At 27.1% G+C, this 18,593-nt stretch overlaps 1 protein-coding gene across 1 annotated transcript in view; it reads left to right on the forward strand.

Annotated features, from left to right (window-relative positions):
* The first annotated feature begins 7,862 nt into the window (after nucleotides 1-7,862).
* Nucleotides 7,863-18,593, forward strand: part of LOC142325698 (atrial natriuretic peptide receptor 3) — a 405,515-nt gene continuing 394,784 nt past the window's right edge. Inside the window, exon 1 of the mRNA XM_075367727.1 lies at nucleotides 7,863-8,065. The gene's annotated coding sequence lies outside the window, so the exon portion shown is untranslated. The remainder of the gene's footprint in view (nucleotides 8,066-18,593) is intronic.

The raw sequence follows: 18,593 nt of genomic DNA on the forward strand, positions 1-18,593 counted from the left end.
GAATAGTTCAAAACAAAATAAAACAATCATAAGAATTCATAAACAAGAGAAAACATTGAAAATAAAACTATAATTAATAATGAAAGAATAATAATTTAAATTCAACAAAGTGAAATAATCAAATGATAGTTAACACTAAGTTGATGTAGTTCCATCTCAAATTACATAAAATTACCCAGGTTCAACACGTGGAGTCATTTTAGCCTTGTAACGTTTTCAGTATTGTCTGGAAGTTTAATAGTAAAAAGATTAACTTGGTTGTTTAGCCGCAATTTATATTTTACACCGAATCGAATTTCCTTTCGTACTTTTGTAAACCAAGATATTCGTGGATTTCACTATTTCTCACGAACCAAGGCGCTTCTACAATACACGTAAGTAATTTGTTTTGGAATCGCTGTGTAATCTCGACGCTGCCGCTGTTTGCTGTTTCCTAAAGTTGAATCCCATAGGTCCAAATCGGCTTCAGGATCGTCGTATACAATAATTGTTTGTTGGATAGTGAAAGCTGTGATTTCTTTCTCAGCAACAAATACGTTTCCTTAAACTTAATATCCAATTGTTTTCTTTTTTTTCTTATACGAACCTTTAAGATGAAGACCAAGATACCGTACACTTTAGCATGTGCTATGATTACGCCATCGAGATGGACCCGTGGACAGTCTCCCTCCTAATTGCAAATGTCACATGATTCGACTTCGCTTGATTAACCCTAATCTTCCACCTAACCAATCAACCGTTGATTTTTTTCAATTCAGAGTGTAGTTTACTTGTAGGTAGAGTACGGGCAACATTGACAGTCAGGATAGCCATGTCATCGACAAATGAACCGACAGTGACATAGTCCGTAGTCGGAAGGTCCGCTGTAAAGATAATTATAAAACAGAACCTAAAACCGTTCGTTGAGGAACACCCGACTTAGTGTCAAAGAATACAAACAACAACTTATTATACTTCATCTGGGAAAACCGTCCGTCCAAGCAGCTACGCAGAACCAAGAAATACGGTTCTCTTTTTCAACTTGTATAACAGGCCAAGCAACCAGACATTATCGAAAGCAACCGAACAGTATTTTTTATCCTCAAGGTTCCTGCTTATAACCTCAGCAAGTCTATGCAAGTCCTATACAAGTCTATGCGTTTGCTCAATAGCCGAATTAATGATCAGGAATAACATGAGCATGTTCAAGAATAGGCCAAAGCTTCTGAACAAAACCTTTCTCAAAAAAAGTTTAGATAAAATTGGTAATATGGTCGTATACGAAGTTACCTCATGTACCGGTTTACCTGGTTTCGGGACCATAACCACTCGTAAAAATATTCACTCTGTCGGGAAGCATGTAATGCGCAGGAAACCATTAAAGAAATGTATTATGTGTCGGATGGCTTTGAAAGGAGGCCATTTATCATTTTATTAGTAAGAAAATGTGAAAAAAAAATAAAAAAAAACAAAGAATGTTTAAAATGTGGTATAATAACTTACAAAACAGAAATATTTCATATTTTTAGGAAAATATATTTGAGATATGGAGATAAAATAGTAATAAATTGTATAAAAACTAGATTGCTGTTGTGAAAGCAGAATACCGTAAAAGAAAATTTGAATTGAGGAAAAGAGTGAGAGAAGAATTTAAACTAATTCCGTTGCTTTTTAACCTTTAAATAAAACAAGAAGTTATTATAAAGGTATTAGGGATTTGTGAAGTGACTTAAAACTGTAAGAGAAAAGAAAAATCAAAAAGAAATTTCATACATTATTTAACGTAGAAAGTAGGTTGAAGAAAACACTTAAAAACTAAAAGATTACGAAAGAACAGAAAGGAATTAACAGCAGTATATACCACTCAAATGACTGGTGACAAAAAAAAATACTATTAGCAAGGTGGATTGTAGAAGTTTTTGCTACAATCAGAAGGGAAAAATGAAAATGATTGTTAAACAACTATAATTGATTGTTTGATGGGTAAGAATATAGAAATCAGTTATGATATAATATATATATATATATCAATTATGTGTATTTGACAGCAATACGAAAATAAAAAAAAATAAAAAAATAGAGATCGAAAAGAACTAGAGATCATGGAAGACCGATGAAATATTTGAACTGATGTGATGTCGGAACAGGCTGTTCAGTTTATTCCGTGAGGTGAAGAAGAAAAAGTAGGTGATATAAACATTAATATTTTGTAACACTATTTCAAATACACAAGGAAATTACCAACATTCTAACAGGTTCTCAATACGAATCTTAAACTTTTTAAAATAAAAGATAAAATTATAACTTTTTAAATTCCCTCCTTTTTATGATTGTACCGTCATACTTACGATTGTTCCCTGTCTACTCGTTTCAAGTATTTTAAACCAGTCAGCTACTAGATACCGATGAGAATATCCAGAAAAGAGCGTAACCCGTCTAAATATAAAAAGAAACTAATATATTCTTGGGAAATTATGGTTAATTTAAAATTCGTGACGTAATTTATGTAAATATCATGAAATTAAGTAAGACAATAAATTTTCACTACAGTAAGAGTATTTAATTTCATAACAACGAAATTATAATTCATAACTATTTTATTGTAAGGAATATAGACATAATGGAAGATAACATTACAATTTAAAACAGGAAACAGATGACCTATTTAACCTCTAACAAATGTTATTAATGAACTTGAAATATTATTTTTAAGAATTAATAATTTGGTAATACCATTATTAATTTTTTCTTTTTTTATAATTGAGATTATGATGCAAGTAATTTAGTTTAAAAATAGACCAGCAGTTAAAAAAAATAATTAATATAGAAATAAATAGTATTAATCTAATTAATATATGCTTACGTTATAAGTTAAGATTTAAGCAAATTAAAACGTAAGCAAAGAAGTAATAATTTTTAAACTTCCTCCGACAGTGTTGCTGATGACTGGCCTGGATTTATTATTTCAATTATTAATTATGATATTGAATCTAAAATTATATGATATTAAATTTGTAATAATATGATGGTAGATTATTATTTAGTTACGTATACATTTTAGCAGAAAAGAAAATTACATCTACTTTATTATCCTTATTGACTTTTTACAATTCTTTGATGCTACAGAGATTTTAAATTACAATTTTAGAGACGCTAAATTAAAATCAATCATGTCTTTCAACTGATAATGTAACAATACGAAGAAATTTAAAAATAACAATAAAAATACGTCAAAACAATCTAAGATTAATTTATTTATGAGGAGGTTTCAATATTTCAGAAATATTAATTATATTTCATTCGTTATCAAAGTTTTTCACTCGTGATGTTTGTAAGGTTTTTAATCAACAAGGTTTTACACATCTTGGTATAAGACAAAGATCACTCCTCAAATTGGTACAGTCATTCTCGATATAACAAGCATCCTATGCCAGGGTTTACTAAGGAATTTGAGGAAAGAAGTGGTTTCTCATTGCTTTCTTCAGTAAGCGAAACCTATAGGTATAAATACAGATTTAATGATATATTTTAGCTTCACAAATGACATTTTCACTACTTTAATCAGAAAGAGTGGGCATGTAATGGACATCGTTACTCTTAGGGAAAGAAACACTGGATAAAGACTTCAGTATTTCAGGTGATTTGCTTGCGTCTAACCTATAAGAATACAATGCAATGCAACAAATTAATATATATTATCTTTTGTCGAGAAACAATGCATTATACACATGTGTAATGCATTGTTTCTCATTGATTGTTACTTTTTAGTATGAGTTAGATGTTTTTATTATGAACCATGTATGCAAACAAATGAAAAAAATATACTTGCCAGGTGTGATATAAATCTATTTAAATGAAATTCATTAATAATATCAGATACCTCTTCTTCTCCTTAGTTGAGTGATATCTAATTTAAGAGTTTCCGATTCATAGTGCTTCGTTCAGCTGCAAAATTATAAAGTTCAATTAAGTTAATAAACATAACAATTTCGTGTTTTCTCTAAATTACATAAACATTTCTTTTTTTTCGTAATGTTGTAAGTATACAAATCGAAAATGGGCGCTGATATTTTTGTAATATACTTTTTATTTACTGCCATTAAAACTAATTTATTTTTGTCGGTTATTAGAACTGAAATAAAACTATTCTTTCAAATGAATATTTATTAATTTACAGCAATAAAAAACCTCTCAAATAAATTTAATTTGAAGTATTTTAAACTTATACGCGTCGTAGATTGATTAATAATTTTTCTTTTCTCATAATTTGTTCTGATTTTGTATCGATTTCTTTTCGGTTTTGTTTGTTCAATACTGAAAAACTAAATAAGATATTTTATTATGAAAAAAGAGGAAGAACAAAAAATATATGATAACTAATGGCGGAATGATCATTCTACCGGTAATGACTATAGAGGCTATGTAATTGGACCAATAGAAAATGGACGATTACGTATATGTATGTGATTGATGGTGTTATTTTCACGCTGAAGTCAACTGTTATTGTTGGAGCAATTTTTTAATGTTAGATACCTATTTAGATAGATGTTATGTTAGATGTTAGATATTGTGTTAGCTGTTATATTTAGATAGATATATTGGATGCATATTTAGATAGTTGTTAAAATGTGTGTTGGATTGGAATTTAAAATGTGATTTTATTAGAAAAAATTATTCAGATTTAAAAACAAATTATTTTCTGTTTTCTGAGAGTTATATTTATGTACATTAGTTAGATGTATTTTTACGTTATTTATCTTCGTATTTATTTATTTGGGGTTGTGTCAATGGATGTTTTATTATATCCGTCAGTATAACCTAAGTATTTCAATGTTGAGTATTTTAATGTGGTTTTCAAGTGACATGGGTGTGCTGATTAATCCGCGGATCGTACATTTAAAATGTGAATTGCATAATTTAAAGTGTGAATGAAAGTATAGGTCATAATTTTCTGTATTTTATTTTATTGTTGCGTTTTATGAGAACGTAGTCATGAAATTTATTCATTTATTTATTATATTTATATTCAGCAATAAAGTTTAAATTATGGTTTATTTTATTTACATATATTAATGGCTAAAATGAATGAACTTCTGTGTTAGGACAAATAAGAGTCCAGTATTATCGTATATTGAATATATATATATATATGTATATGTAGAATATAACGCTTTTAGAATATTGGAAAAATATATTGCCCTTTGATACTATATTTCTATATATGTCGGAAAAGAAATATAATTTAGCCTATGATGAACGTATTCGAATTTACACGAAAAAATATTTTCTTTTTACGTTTCCAGGAAATATTTTACTCCTGTAAGATTTACTACTTCCTTTACATTTATCAAATCAGTTATAACAAAATTTTTTATTATAAATATTCAATTTTAAAAAAGAGTTATGTTTATTTTTTTTTCAATAAAATCTATGATTTAATAAAAACTAAATGAGATAAGAAAAAAAAAGTGTAAACGTTTTTAATTTTATTTACGACTAGTGGACCTGGGAATGCCTCGCTATTGCTAAATTTGTGTGTGAATTAAATAGATTTAAAATGATCCTGCAGCCCGTAACTGTGACATATATAATCTATTTCGTTCATTTTATTATGCTGTTTCTTTCTCTGTTTCATTTCTTCTGTATTCTTTCATTCATTTGGCTCGAATTGTGTGTCAGACCAATATTTTACTGTGTTGAACGCATTGTTATTTTTAAATTATAACAATTTTATCTTCTATATAAATATTACTATTATTATTTACGTTTTTTTTAAATATTTTTATAACTTAGGAAAATAATGAAACGGACAACATTACAAAAACAATAAATTGTACAATATTAATTCACTATTAATTTTCTTTCTTCTTTTGACCCCGAATGTTTACCACAGGTCAAACTTCACTAATCTCAGCAGTATATAAATCACTAAAAGAAAACGTATAAATAAATAACTTAAAACTTCATTTACTAAATTTAATGTGTTTGTATATATTGAGAGGTATCGTCTATATCGATTATCATTATCAAATCGATCGTTGTCTATGTCAACATCGACTTCCTCGCAGATTTATTTAATTTAAATATTAAATTATTACTAAATATTATGGAACATGTAAACACTCCTGGGACAATTAATAATAAATTGTGAAATTTTCAGCGAAAACGGTTAAATAGTTTTTGAGTTATTAGGTCTACAAAAAACGAAGATTGTCTTTTATCCAAGTGAATCTGATAAATCATGTTTTAAATATTTGTATTTTAGAATAATCTATTTGCTTAATATTATCGACAAATTTTTCAATTAAAAATATAATATATAACCTATCGTTACTTATATCAATTATGTCAGCAAACCGATTATTAAAGAAAAAAAAAGAAGAAAAAATAACCGGCTCCAAATAAATTAAAAGGAAATTATAATTATATATTATACGATAATAATGGTAGTCAATTAAAAAAAAAAAATAATAAAACACTAAATATTTCTTTTACATTCATTTTTAACAATTTAAAAACAGTACAAAAAAAATACCATTCTGTTTAATTACTTTTTGACCCACTTTAGAAGCAAAAAAATGAACAAAAATTATTTGCACTGAGGTGCAAAAATTAAACGCTAAATACTGGATGAATGTTTATTTTGTTTTTAGTTCAGACTTCTAGTTAGTTAAAACAAAACCGGTTGTAGTATTATAATATACACTGTATTTATTACTTCTTTTCTTTATCGTTTTAGAAAGTTGAATTTAATATTTATAAGAAGGAATAAGTCACTACAAAAGGGAATTGTTAGATAAAATAAAAGTATACGAATTTAACATTTTTTTCTAAAATCTTTATAAATCTAAATTACGATTTAAATATAATGAAAAACCCTCCCCAGAATTTTTTTCTCTTATCATATATAAAATAAATTTACAAAATATTCATGTGAATTGATACAAATATTCTTAAAATATATATTGAAAGCAATAATAATTAAATATATTTAGTTGTGTCGTGAAGAAATTAGGATTCTTTTTTTCTAAACATTTCATATAAAAATGATATTTATTTAGTAACTGCGATATTACAACATTTGTATCTAATTTGGTGATCTAATACTAATCATAAAACATTTCTAAAAAAAAAAAATTTATTTTCAATAATAAGAATTATCCCACTCAAGGATTCCTTACAGATGTGAGTTTTCATGGCCTTCTAAAATGAGGTAAATAAAACATTGCATATCAGGATGCCCAATTAATAATCAGTAATAATTTGTAATACTTTTATGAAAATAAAAATTTTAGATTTATATAAAATTTTCTAATATATGAAGAATTAATCTTCAAACAAACGGATTTTTTATCTATGCTGGTAAACATTTAACCGAAAAGAAATAATATTATTTATTACACGAAAAGAAAAAATTAACTTTTAATCAGATAATAAGCACTTTTAAAATCGATTCAATATTTAAAAAAAACTGATGTTAAATATGAGTATATTAAAATAACATTAATATTTTATCAACTAACATAACATCTCTAATTATATTGATGTGGAAACACGCTGTAAACGATGTTTTGATAAAAAAATCGAAAAGTAAAAAATCATTATTTTATAATAATTTATAACCAAAAATATTAATTCCAATAACAAGCACTTTTACTTACAGTAGAAGCAGGTTAAATGCAGACACCAACACAGGTACCGACTGTTGTTTTGCAGTTACGCATTGACAACGTAACAGTCAACAAGATAAAAGTGGGGAACATAGTAATTGTTGCGCTGCGTTCTATCGAACTTTGAGTGGGGATAGACGCTCTTATCAGCGTGTTGGTTCTTGTCGGTAGCGTCCGCTTGCTTTCGTTTAGTTAGTCTCCGTGTGACTACCGCGTTGCTAACATACGATAACGCCGTTACAGTTTTACGCGTTTTGTTGTTAACGTGCTTGATCTATTTGAACTAAATTCTAATTAGTGAAGTTCTTTTCTGTGTGAATTATAGATATATAATTAACGTGTTGTTTATAAAGTAAACGTGCACCGTTAAATTTAGGATTCATGATAGATTAACATACTGGATTTGTAATTCACCGGTTAGTATTTGTTTTATTTATTGTAGCGTAGAAATTACCTTTAGTGTAATTTTCTGGTCATTTAGATTTAAAATATTTTCATTGTTAATACAACGAAATGTGTGTTAACGAACACCGTACATGTAATTAATATGTCGCTTATATTTTGTTAACATAAGTTAAAATGTTTTTTTTTTTTTTAATTACAAATAACATACCCACACGCACGTTCACATTCATACTATGGATACAGTTCACTAACCTATATATACAACAGTGTTTAAGACAGTGTTTTATATTTTTATATTATTTTATAAAAAAATATTAGTTGATAAAAAATATTTGTAGGTACTTTAAATAACTATAATCTGCATTCCAAGATAATTTTTTCAAGTATTATTCTGTATTCATTTATCCTAATATAACTTATTTAACAATTTACGTATGAAATAAATTCAAATGTAACCTTTAAAATTTATTCTAGAGAATTCACTGGTTTTTTAAAATATTTTATTTATATTGCTAATAACAGAAAAGTTGTATCCCTTAGAACCATAAAAATTGAGATTATCTAGAAAGGAAATCAAATCGAAAATAATACTTATTGAAGATTCCAGAAAAGGGATTAAAGAGGACCAACATAAAGATTTAACATTGTAGTAAATTAGAGGATAGTAACATTATTGATAATTGTTTTACTAATAATATCAATAATTTGTTACAAAGTATTAGGAAAAGATTAGATCAAAGTATTATTCACAATTAATATATTTATTTGTCAGAATTATAAAAACGTTATAAAATTATTTGTAAATATATTAAAACTGTAACCGTATGTTACGCGTAAATTGAATAAAAAGAACTTGCTTTAGTTGGACTAAATTGAATAAAAAGAACTTGCTGTAGCTGGACTACAGTCTTAAAAACTCTTTCAGATTAAATGGGTGATGGGCAAACTTTTTTTTTTAAAGCTGTTTAAGTTCATTACATCTTTTAGATTTTACGTAAGAGGATTATAAGCACGAATAGCTACCAAATAAATACCTTTTAGGAGAAGGATTAACCGCTGAAAAAAGTATACAATTTTTTTTTTTGTGCTATGTTTATGAAAGAGTTAAAATTCATTAAATGTATTAAATTTGTGTCAAAAAAGGAAGAATCTCAGCAGATGTAAGGGATTCAGGAAAAAAATATATTATTAGAAATGAAGTATAATTTATAAATCATGTTTAATGCTTCATTTTAACACCGTTTGGTGCGGATGGTTTTTTAAAGAATATTATTTATTTGGGTACACATTCAAATCTATATACATATTTTTATACTTCCTTTTTTTAATTTAAATATCCGAGTTTTTTAGATTGGACATTTTCGTTCAGTTTTAAATAACTGTGACATCGTTGCAACTCAAGTCTTGAAAAGATTGTATCCCTTGCTAAGTTAGTATAATCTTATAATAAAAATCATACAATAATAAATTTACGGTATTGTATTGTTAGCACATAAAAATCATACAATAATAAATTTACGGTATTGTATTGTTAATACAATAATATTAACAAAATTCTTGAAATATTGATTTCTAGTAATCTTTTTTTAATGTTTTATGGAAAAATCCTCTTCATGAACGTCTTTTTAAAACGGAAACAATAACAAAATTACATCGTCTTTTGTTTTTATTTTATAACTTTTAATATTAGTAAATGTAAATTTATTGTACCAAACAATTAAATCAAAAATTATTTTAATGTTTATTTATTAATAATGATTAATTAATTAATGATGTTACTAATAAATTCTACTAATAATGTTAATTATTAGTAATGTAAATTTATTGTACCAAACAATTAAATCAAAAATTATTTTCCGTGAGCGAAATATTTCGGTTGTCACATGAATGATAAATTAAAATGTTGAACGTTAACAAAATGAGAATTACTGTTTAAATCAGGATGAATTTGCTAAAGGTATAATTAAATTACTAATTCTATTCGTATTCAAGTTGGAAAACGTTACTCGTCTTCTGCTGAAATATAATATTTATTTACAAAATTACAGAGTAAAAAATATAACATCTTATAATTATGAGAAATTATACTAAATTAGATAACGGTTGCTTAATTGTGCAGATTTAAACGTATTATTGATGTGTGTTTTGAGGTTATAAAAATTTATATGAATGTCGTCGTACAAGATTATATCAAATTAATTTAAGATATTAAAGTAGAATTTAAACTTCTTCAGGGAATGAATAACAATATTTTACTTTATTGTTACGTATTTAATTTATTAGTTCAGTTATTTATTAATTAACAATTCAACAAAGAGAATAATTAACTAGATTTGGTTGTTTAATTTTATTCTCTTTTGCTATATTAAGTTAGAAGATAATTCCTTTACTAAGAAAAAACATCGCAGTTGATTACGTCACTGACATAGTTTATTATGTAGGTTTACACTACAAGAAAGAAAAATACTCACATTTATCAATTAAAAAAAAAAAAAAAAAAACAATTTTAATACCGTATTTTCCTCTATTTTTCCCAGTATCCCGTTATCCTAACTCCAATGCGTACATACAATAATAAAATTTTCTCCTGTTTGGGTTTATTATATAAGCTTTCAGAATTTTTTTCTAAATGAATAACATAATTTTTAATATTTTCACGTTCAAAATTTAAATTTTCTTAAATATAAAAAACATTAATACTTGAGAAGTGTTAAGGTCTTAATTTTTCATATTTACATAAAAAAAGTCCTAATTGGCCAATGGAAATATAAATATATAAAAATTAAACATCTTAAATATTATTAATATATAATAAATCTGATTTTAAGGAAATGGTTTTTTTTAAACTCCATTTTATGTAAGTTATATTGTTTGTTTTTTTAAATATATTTTATTCTTTATTTTAATTAATTCTTTAATTTCGTTTAAATTAAGCTTTAACATTAGGTTTATTCAATGTCTAGATAAGCCAAGAAATGCATCCAGCTATGACTTAAATTTTAAAAAGTGCATTGCATTATAAATTTATAATCATTGATGAATAATTTTTTTTGGAGGAGGGTGGAAGGAAAAGTTTATTATATACATGAAAAATATAGGAGAATATTAAAAGAAAGGAAAAAATACATTAGTTTTCTCTTTGCATCTCCTTTTCATATCAGAAATTTATTTTTTCAAATCCCGCTAAAACTTTGTAATTTTTAAACACTGAAAGTCTTCATAAACATCAAATTACGCAAATTTTTGTTATTTATTATATTGTTATCTATAAGTTTTAAAATATATAGCTGCTTATTCTTTCATCTCAAAAAACTCGTTATAATTACGAATTTAATGAGCATTATTCAAAATTTATTTCTATTATAAAAACATACCGGTTCTTACGTATTAACGCCACCGCAGCAGAAGTTGCGCTAATACGCCAATAAAGAGCATAGTAATAAATAATAAATTATTATTATTTATTATAAATTCTTACATCATAGTAAAACATATTTAAAGATATAAACATGAAAATATAATCTAACCAAACGCTCGCTTCGCTCGCTAACCTTGACTAATCAACAGTAATGTTTTGATTATTTAAGTAATAAATAATTAATTAGGGTTATAATTGCAATAATTACTGAATTTATTAAATAAATACTCAAAAAATTACAGTGTTAATTAGTCAAGGTTAGGGAGCGAAGCGAGCGTAGGTTAAGTTTGGTTAAATTATATTTATAAAATAAATAAATATATAACCATTTATTAAAATTAATAAAGAGACTGTTTTGAATCTATTTTAAACAAACTAAGACTACTTCGTTTTTAAATAATGCTGTAGCTGCGGTGGCGTTAATACGTAAGTTCCAACATAACTAAAGAAATTGCATTTCTACTTTTTCTTTTTTATTTAAATATGAAAGTATTTCGACGTTTACTACTGCCGAGAAAAAATTATACTCAATCTGGCAGAAGAGTGGTAATAAAGAATAAAGGTGTTTAAATAAAAATAACTTTAATAAAAAGTTATAAATTTAAATGGTTGTGTTATAGTAAATTTTTAACTGATCGATTTCTGTTGTATCAGATGAGATAACTATACTGCAAACCAGAATATACAATTATCACATGCAGTTGAGAAGGAGTATACATAATTTAGTCACGCGTCATTAAATTGGTGCCAGAGTTGTAACAATTTAAGATATAATTATAAGAAACAAATGACCAGAATAGATGGAGCTAAGATGTTTGGGAATTTTTACTAATTTGAACACTTACAAAATGCTGTAATGTGCATAAAATATTTTAAATATTTTTGAAAGTATTTTGTGTTATCCTTTGATGTTGAGATTTAACGATTTTTTTTTGTCATACGGTTGCACTAAGGTTGAATGACTTCTAGGCAGAAGCAGAGGTTTTTAATATCTTTTATCATTTTTAATATTCATGTTTCTTTCTTGAATCCAAATAGAGAAATTTCATTTATATATTTGAAGTATGATTTTATTTATTTGAAAATGTTTATTTTATAATGGAAATAGGATTTAAATGTTTTATCTGTCGGGCTATGTAAAGAAAGTAAATTAAAATATATTGTTTATCACTGTCGAACTTATTATATAAATATATATTTTGCTTTCACTTATAATAATTAGTTAAAATTCTTATAAAATAAATCGCTCAAAATGATTTCTTACATTTTTTTATAAATTTTATAATTATTTTTGTTTTCTTTACTTTTAAGACCATAATGGATCACTTTAGTTCATTTTTTTTTGGCAAGTTCTTTCTTTTCTTGCTGATTTATTGTTTTTCAGCTTTTCTTTTTTGCCAGTAATTTCTGAGGGTTTCAGAAATTTCAGAGGTTTCTTGCCCTTTCTTGTTCAGAGTACATCCGGATTATTGTTTTCTTGGGTTTTGATAAGAATTTTGTTTCTTTATTTTTTAATTTCTCATAGTTTCCGGTTTTCATTTTTAGGTTTTCACGGGTTATGTCTAATTCCTTCATGTCTTTCTGTACTTCGTATAACCAGTTCGGTCTGCTTTTCGTGTTCCATAAAAGTTCGATTATCCGTCTGATAAGTCTGGTCTCTTCCATTCTGAAAATATCCCTTAGAAAGTAAATTCTCTTCTTTCTAAATTTATTAGTTATCGGGATGATCGTATTGTAAATCTCTTCGTTTGGAATAATTCTCCAAATCCCGTCTTTTTTAATTTTTTTCCCGATGCATCGTCGTAGAATCTGTCTTTCAATCTTTTCCAGTTTGTCGGTAAACCTTGTCTGGTACGGTCCAAATTTGGTTTCGCATCCGTAAAGTATTTCTGGTTGGATAACTGAGTTATGTCTTATTTTTGTGTTTATGGACGAGCATTCTTTGTTATAGATGTTTTGTGTTTTTATTGTGGAATGAAAGAATAAATAAACTCATCAAAGAGTTTATTTATTCTTTCATTCCAGTTTGGATTTTCTTGGAGGTTGTGTGTGATGTTTTCCCACAAATATTTAAAGTCTTCTACTAGTTCTATGTCATTATTGTTTATTTTTACTTTGCTTATGCATAGTGGGGGTCTCTTACCATAATTTTGGTTTTTATTGATTATTTTATTGTATAGGATTTTTTACGAAAAATACTAAATTTCTTTTTAATGAATGAATAATAAATAACTGATATTGGTTTAAGTTGAAAAATGTTTAATTTCTTTAATTTTGCGATTTAAAATTCCTACTTTTTAAATCAGAAGCTCTATGAGTAGTAAAGTTTCTTGCAATTAACCATATTTTGACAATAGATAAAAATTTAAAAAGGTTTATAGATTTAAAAATAAAAAATTGGATATTATCGACAGCCACGATCGCCGTCTCGTCAGCAAATGAAGTAACAGTGGCATTGTCCGGAGTTGGTAGGTCAGCAGTGAAAACAGAGTACAAGATCCTAAGTCCTAAAAGTCCTAGAAGTCCTAAAACTGAGTCGGCTGTTAAAAAACACCCGAATCAATCTCAAAGAACCCTGCCAGCTCCTGACTATAATTAATTTGGGAAAAAGTCCATCTAGGTAGCTACACAGGATTAAGTAGAACGGTTGAGGAAGGCTTGCTTTCAGCTTTTGGAGCAGACCAAGCAGCCAGACCTTGTCGAAGGCCTGCTGGACATCCAAATAGAATGCCACCGAACAATACTTCTTTAAATTAAGAACCATATGTCTCGTTTAATAGTAGAATGACCACTTTGAAATCTAAACGATGGTTAGGAATTACATGTCCTTACTCTATAATATATTTTAAATAAAAAGTTCTAAACATTTCAGTTTTTCTTTTTTTCAGTTCTTCTTTAAATTTCTGCTGTTTGAAGTCATCGTCAGATTACGAGTTTATCTCTCTTTAGTAAAATAAGTTTTATTAAAAGTTTATACTTCTGGCATCAGCTATATTTAAGTTAATTCTTTTGAGATGACAATTATCTGTCATTTTTAAAAAAAATCTGATGTAGACATCACATGACTTCTTTGTAGGCCTATTAAATTACATATACACATTTTTTTTCTGCGCTTCATTTAAATTTATTTTATTTGTAAGTGAGATACGATCCTCCAATTCTTTAATAAAGTGGACAGTTACACAATTTTATTGTGGTGGAAGCCACATTTCATCACATTTTTTTGTGGTGTCCTTATCAGCATTTTGTATTAGTTTCTATATTAATCTTATTTCACATCGCTGAAGTATTTATGTGGTGTAAATGAGAACGTTTCAGATCTGTAACCATACTCACATCGGTTCGAATCCGACTTCATATATACATTTTTTTTTTACCTTGTTTTTATATAAATGTATTGATTTATTAATAATTATTAACCTCTGTAAAAATCTTTGAATTAAAATGAAAAGTACATAAAATTTTATTTCGCAATCACTTCTGATTTTTTTCTGTCATTTTTAAAAAAAGTAACAGTTTCTTCTCTCTTTACAACATCCACAAATACTAGTCAATCTAAACTTCACCAATCACAAACTATGATTTAGTGGTCAGCTAATAACATCACTACACTAGTTGATGTTCGGTTATGGGTATATGAATGTGTTTTTAATAGCTTATCATGTAATTATTTACGTGATGTTGAGCTTGAAGTATTGCCTTTGTTATATTAAATAGTAATAGTTATTAGAGATAAATAATTAAAAATTATTTATTAACTAGGTATTTTACGATTTACAGGAAAAGCTGTCAGTGATCACAAAGTATGATCATGCACCCAAATTTTATTTGCATAGCCTTTTTTGTACGAATAGACGTAAAACAATCCAGGAAAATACAAATAGTTAATTTGCAGTTTAAAATCGTTTAAATGGTGTTAGATAAATGTGAAAATAAACTTAAAAATATATATTTCATTTAAAATTTATATTTTCATTTTCTTCTTACCACAAATTAAATCAATAGTACTACAAAATTTTGAGACTTTGAATTTTGAAACTTTAACAAGCTGTTATAAAATCAAGTTGTACGATTATTAAATCATGAAGAGATAAGTAACTAAGCTTTAAAGATTACTACTTTACATAAGTTATTGTTAACATCATTTTGTTGCTAATCTTTGTGGTTTCTGAACTGTTAACAAAGTTAGCTGTATCTACGGTCGGTTTATGAAGTAAATGACTTTTTTTGGGCGAAGTATTTTTGTTCAGTAACGCGAATTGTAATTTTTGTGTTATACTAGGCTAGCTACGTCATTTCCAGTGAGTTTTAAACTAAGTATCATGACTTCATAACCAAATATGGAGGTTGCTTTTATTTTATTCAAGAGTTAATTTTCTGTTAAAAAGTTAAGATAAACAAGAAAGGAAAAAAAAGGTATTTTTTGTTTCTTTTCAACGTAATTCGACTACGTTGAAAATAACAACAATAAAAAAAATTGTAAAAATTTTCCTTATTAAACGTTAGGTAAATAATATTTTTGCATCGATGTTCCCAAATTTGAGCGTATATTAGTTTTTCAGTTTGAAATGGTTAGAAAAAAATTTGAAATTGTGTGTTCGTTTTCATCTCATATGTAAGGAAATTTGTTCGGCATATTTTAATTACAAGTAAACTGTTACTTATTAAGAATAACTTGAAAATAATATTGCAGGTGAAATTATATTTTTCTGTCAGCAGTTAATGTAGAATTTCTTTTAAATTATATTTTCTATCAAATACCTTTTCGTTACCGTTAATTACCAAAACAATGCAAAATCGTGTAACCGTATAAAATAGTAAAAAAAAATACTTTTATTTATTTGTTCAGTTTTTTGAAGGCAACTTAAAATAGAATACAATTTCATGAGTTAACAGAAAATTATTTGGGAAATATAACAAAATCAGCTGGACATTTTTACGTTAAGGGTTAATCAGGCTAAACCGAACCATGTGACATTCGCATTGAAGAGAGGAGACTATCCACCATGATGGCATTTTAATCACGCATACTGAAAATGTAAGATACGTTTTTGGGCCTTCGCCTGGATCGTCGCTTGATATGGAAGGTTCAAGTGAGGGAGAAGAATGGAACTTAACATGAAGTTTAAGGAAATGTACTGGTTTCTGGTAAAGAGATTTGAGCTTTCTTTGTCAAATACGCTACTTTTATACTTAGCAATTTTTAAATTAATATGGTTATATGGTGCCCAACTATGTGGCACGGCAAGCAAGTCAAATGTTGTAATCATACAGCTGTTTCAAAACGAACTGTAGCTGACCCGCCGTGGTTTGTTAACATCAGTGAAATCCACGAATATTTGGTTCTACGTACGTCAACGTTTCAGTTTCAAATATGAACTTCGGATTTTTAAATGACCACGTTAACTACCTGGCCGTAAACCTTGACCGTAACCACCCAGACAACGTTTTGGAAGTTAGAAGGCTTAACCGGCTACACATTCTAGACCTTAGAAATTAAAGTAACTTCATCCGCTGAGTATTGTGTATTAATCACTCCTTTACTCCCTTCCTTTTTGTTTCCGTTTCCACTTTAATTTTTAATTTTTTCTTTTTTGGTTTATTTTTTTTCTTTTCTAAATGTTTCATCAATCTGCTATTTTTATTATTGTCGTTATTGTTTTCTATTACACTACTGAGAGAACAGTTCTTCAAAATTACCTTGTGAACGTATTATTTTCTACCCTCAGAACTTCTGAATAGTAGCATATAATTGTTGAAGCATTTCATTAGAGATTTATTTTTAACGTACATATGTGATATAATTTATTTTAGGTTCCTACAAAAATGTAACCGACTGTAAATAAAGAATTGAAACACAAAAAAGCTTTTTACGTTAATTATGAAGATAATAATTAAAGAATTTTCGGAATTAATTGGAACTAATCGAGAAAACTTATCGGTTGCGAATTCATTATACTAGCAAAGCTATAGTGCAAATATATTAATGATTAATAATTTTCACTGTTTATCTCAATTTTCTGAAATTGGGATGTGATAATTTGAGAGAAATAAGTTAGTAACGTGTAATTATTAAGCGTGTATTTATTTATGCAGATGAATATGGAAGTACTCGGCTGAATTGTTAAGAGCACTGGTCTGAATGTGCACACTTGTTACTAAACACTCGCATAATCTTCCGGCCATAATCATGTGTATATTCCGTGAATTATTAAAAACAGACAATCCAGTTTCGTAACTTAAAGGTAAATTATTGCATATACATGACGTAGCTAGTACATGTAACAAATAAGATTTAATATTTGTTTAGTGTTTGCCCATTATATAATAACAACTACATTAGTTTTAATAATATGTTTTAATGAAAAAAATATATTTCTTTAATTTTGTTAATTTCTTCTTGACTCACTTATTTAATCTTTATTGAGTAATCCTGGTATACAGTAGAGTATTTCCTCTTTATTACGTAACAAAGGAGACAGACGTTATTCAGAGAACGATAACATTATTCAAAAATATTTACAACAAATTAATGATCACAGATTTATAGTTTCAATAACGTAACTTTAAAAAATTATACAAGATTCACTTTTTTAACCAACGTAATTAAATTACGTATTTTGATCAAATTAATTCGACATACTTGTTCGTCAGTGAATAGTATTGTACGGTATAGTTGCCCCAGCGAATCTACGAGCTTATGACGTCACGTGTTGACATCTATTATATTATTGTTTTCCAAAACATTATTTTTGCGCGTAATTATTATTTTTATTTAATTTTTCATTTTACTGACAGTATGGGCCCCCAAACCATACATTTATGTTGTTGTGTGTTCAATTCTTTCCACCGAGTTGATTATATGTCTAAAAATGCTTAATCTTGCAAACAATGCTCTAATGCTCAATCTTGTAAACAATAACAATTTCCTAATTGATGGCTAAGGTAGAAATGATGTCTTTCATGACGATTATATTTAGATCCGTCATTCGTAGTACACAATGTGTGTATAAAGAAACAAACTTTAGTTCAGTTTATATCGTGTTCAGTGAAGGTATTCGGATAGCGTTTTTGTGCGGTCATATTATTTTATTATATTGTTTTTCGCAAATTTTTTATAC

This window comes from Lycorma delicatula, chromosome 5 (assembly GCF_047948215.1).
Source record: "Lycorma delicatula isolate Av1 chromosome 5, ASM4794821v1, whole genome shotgun sequence".
NCBI lineage: Eukaryota > Metazoa > Arthropoda > Insecta > Hemiptera > Fulgoridae > Lycorma > Lycorma delicatula.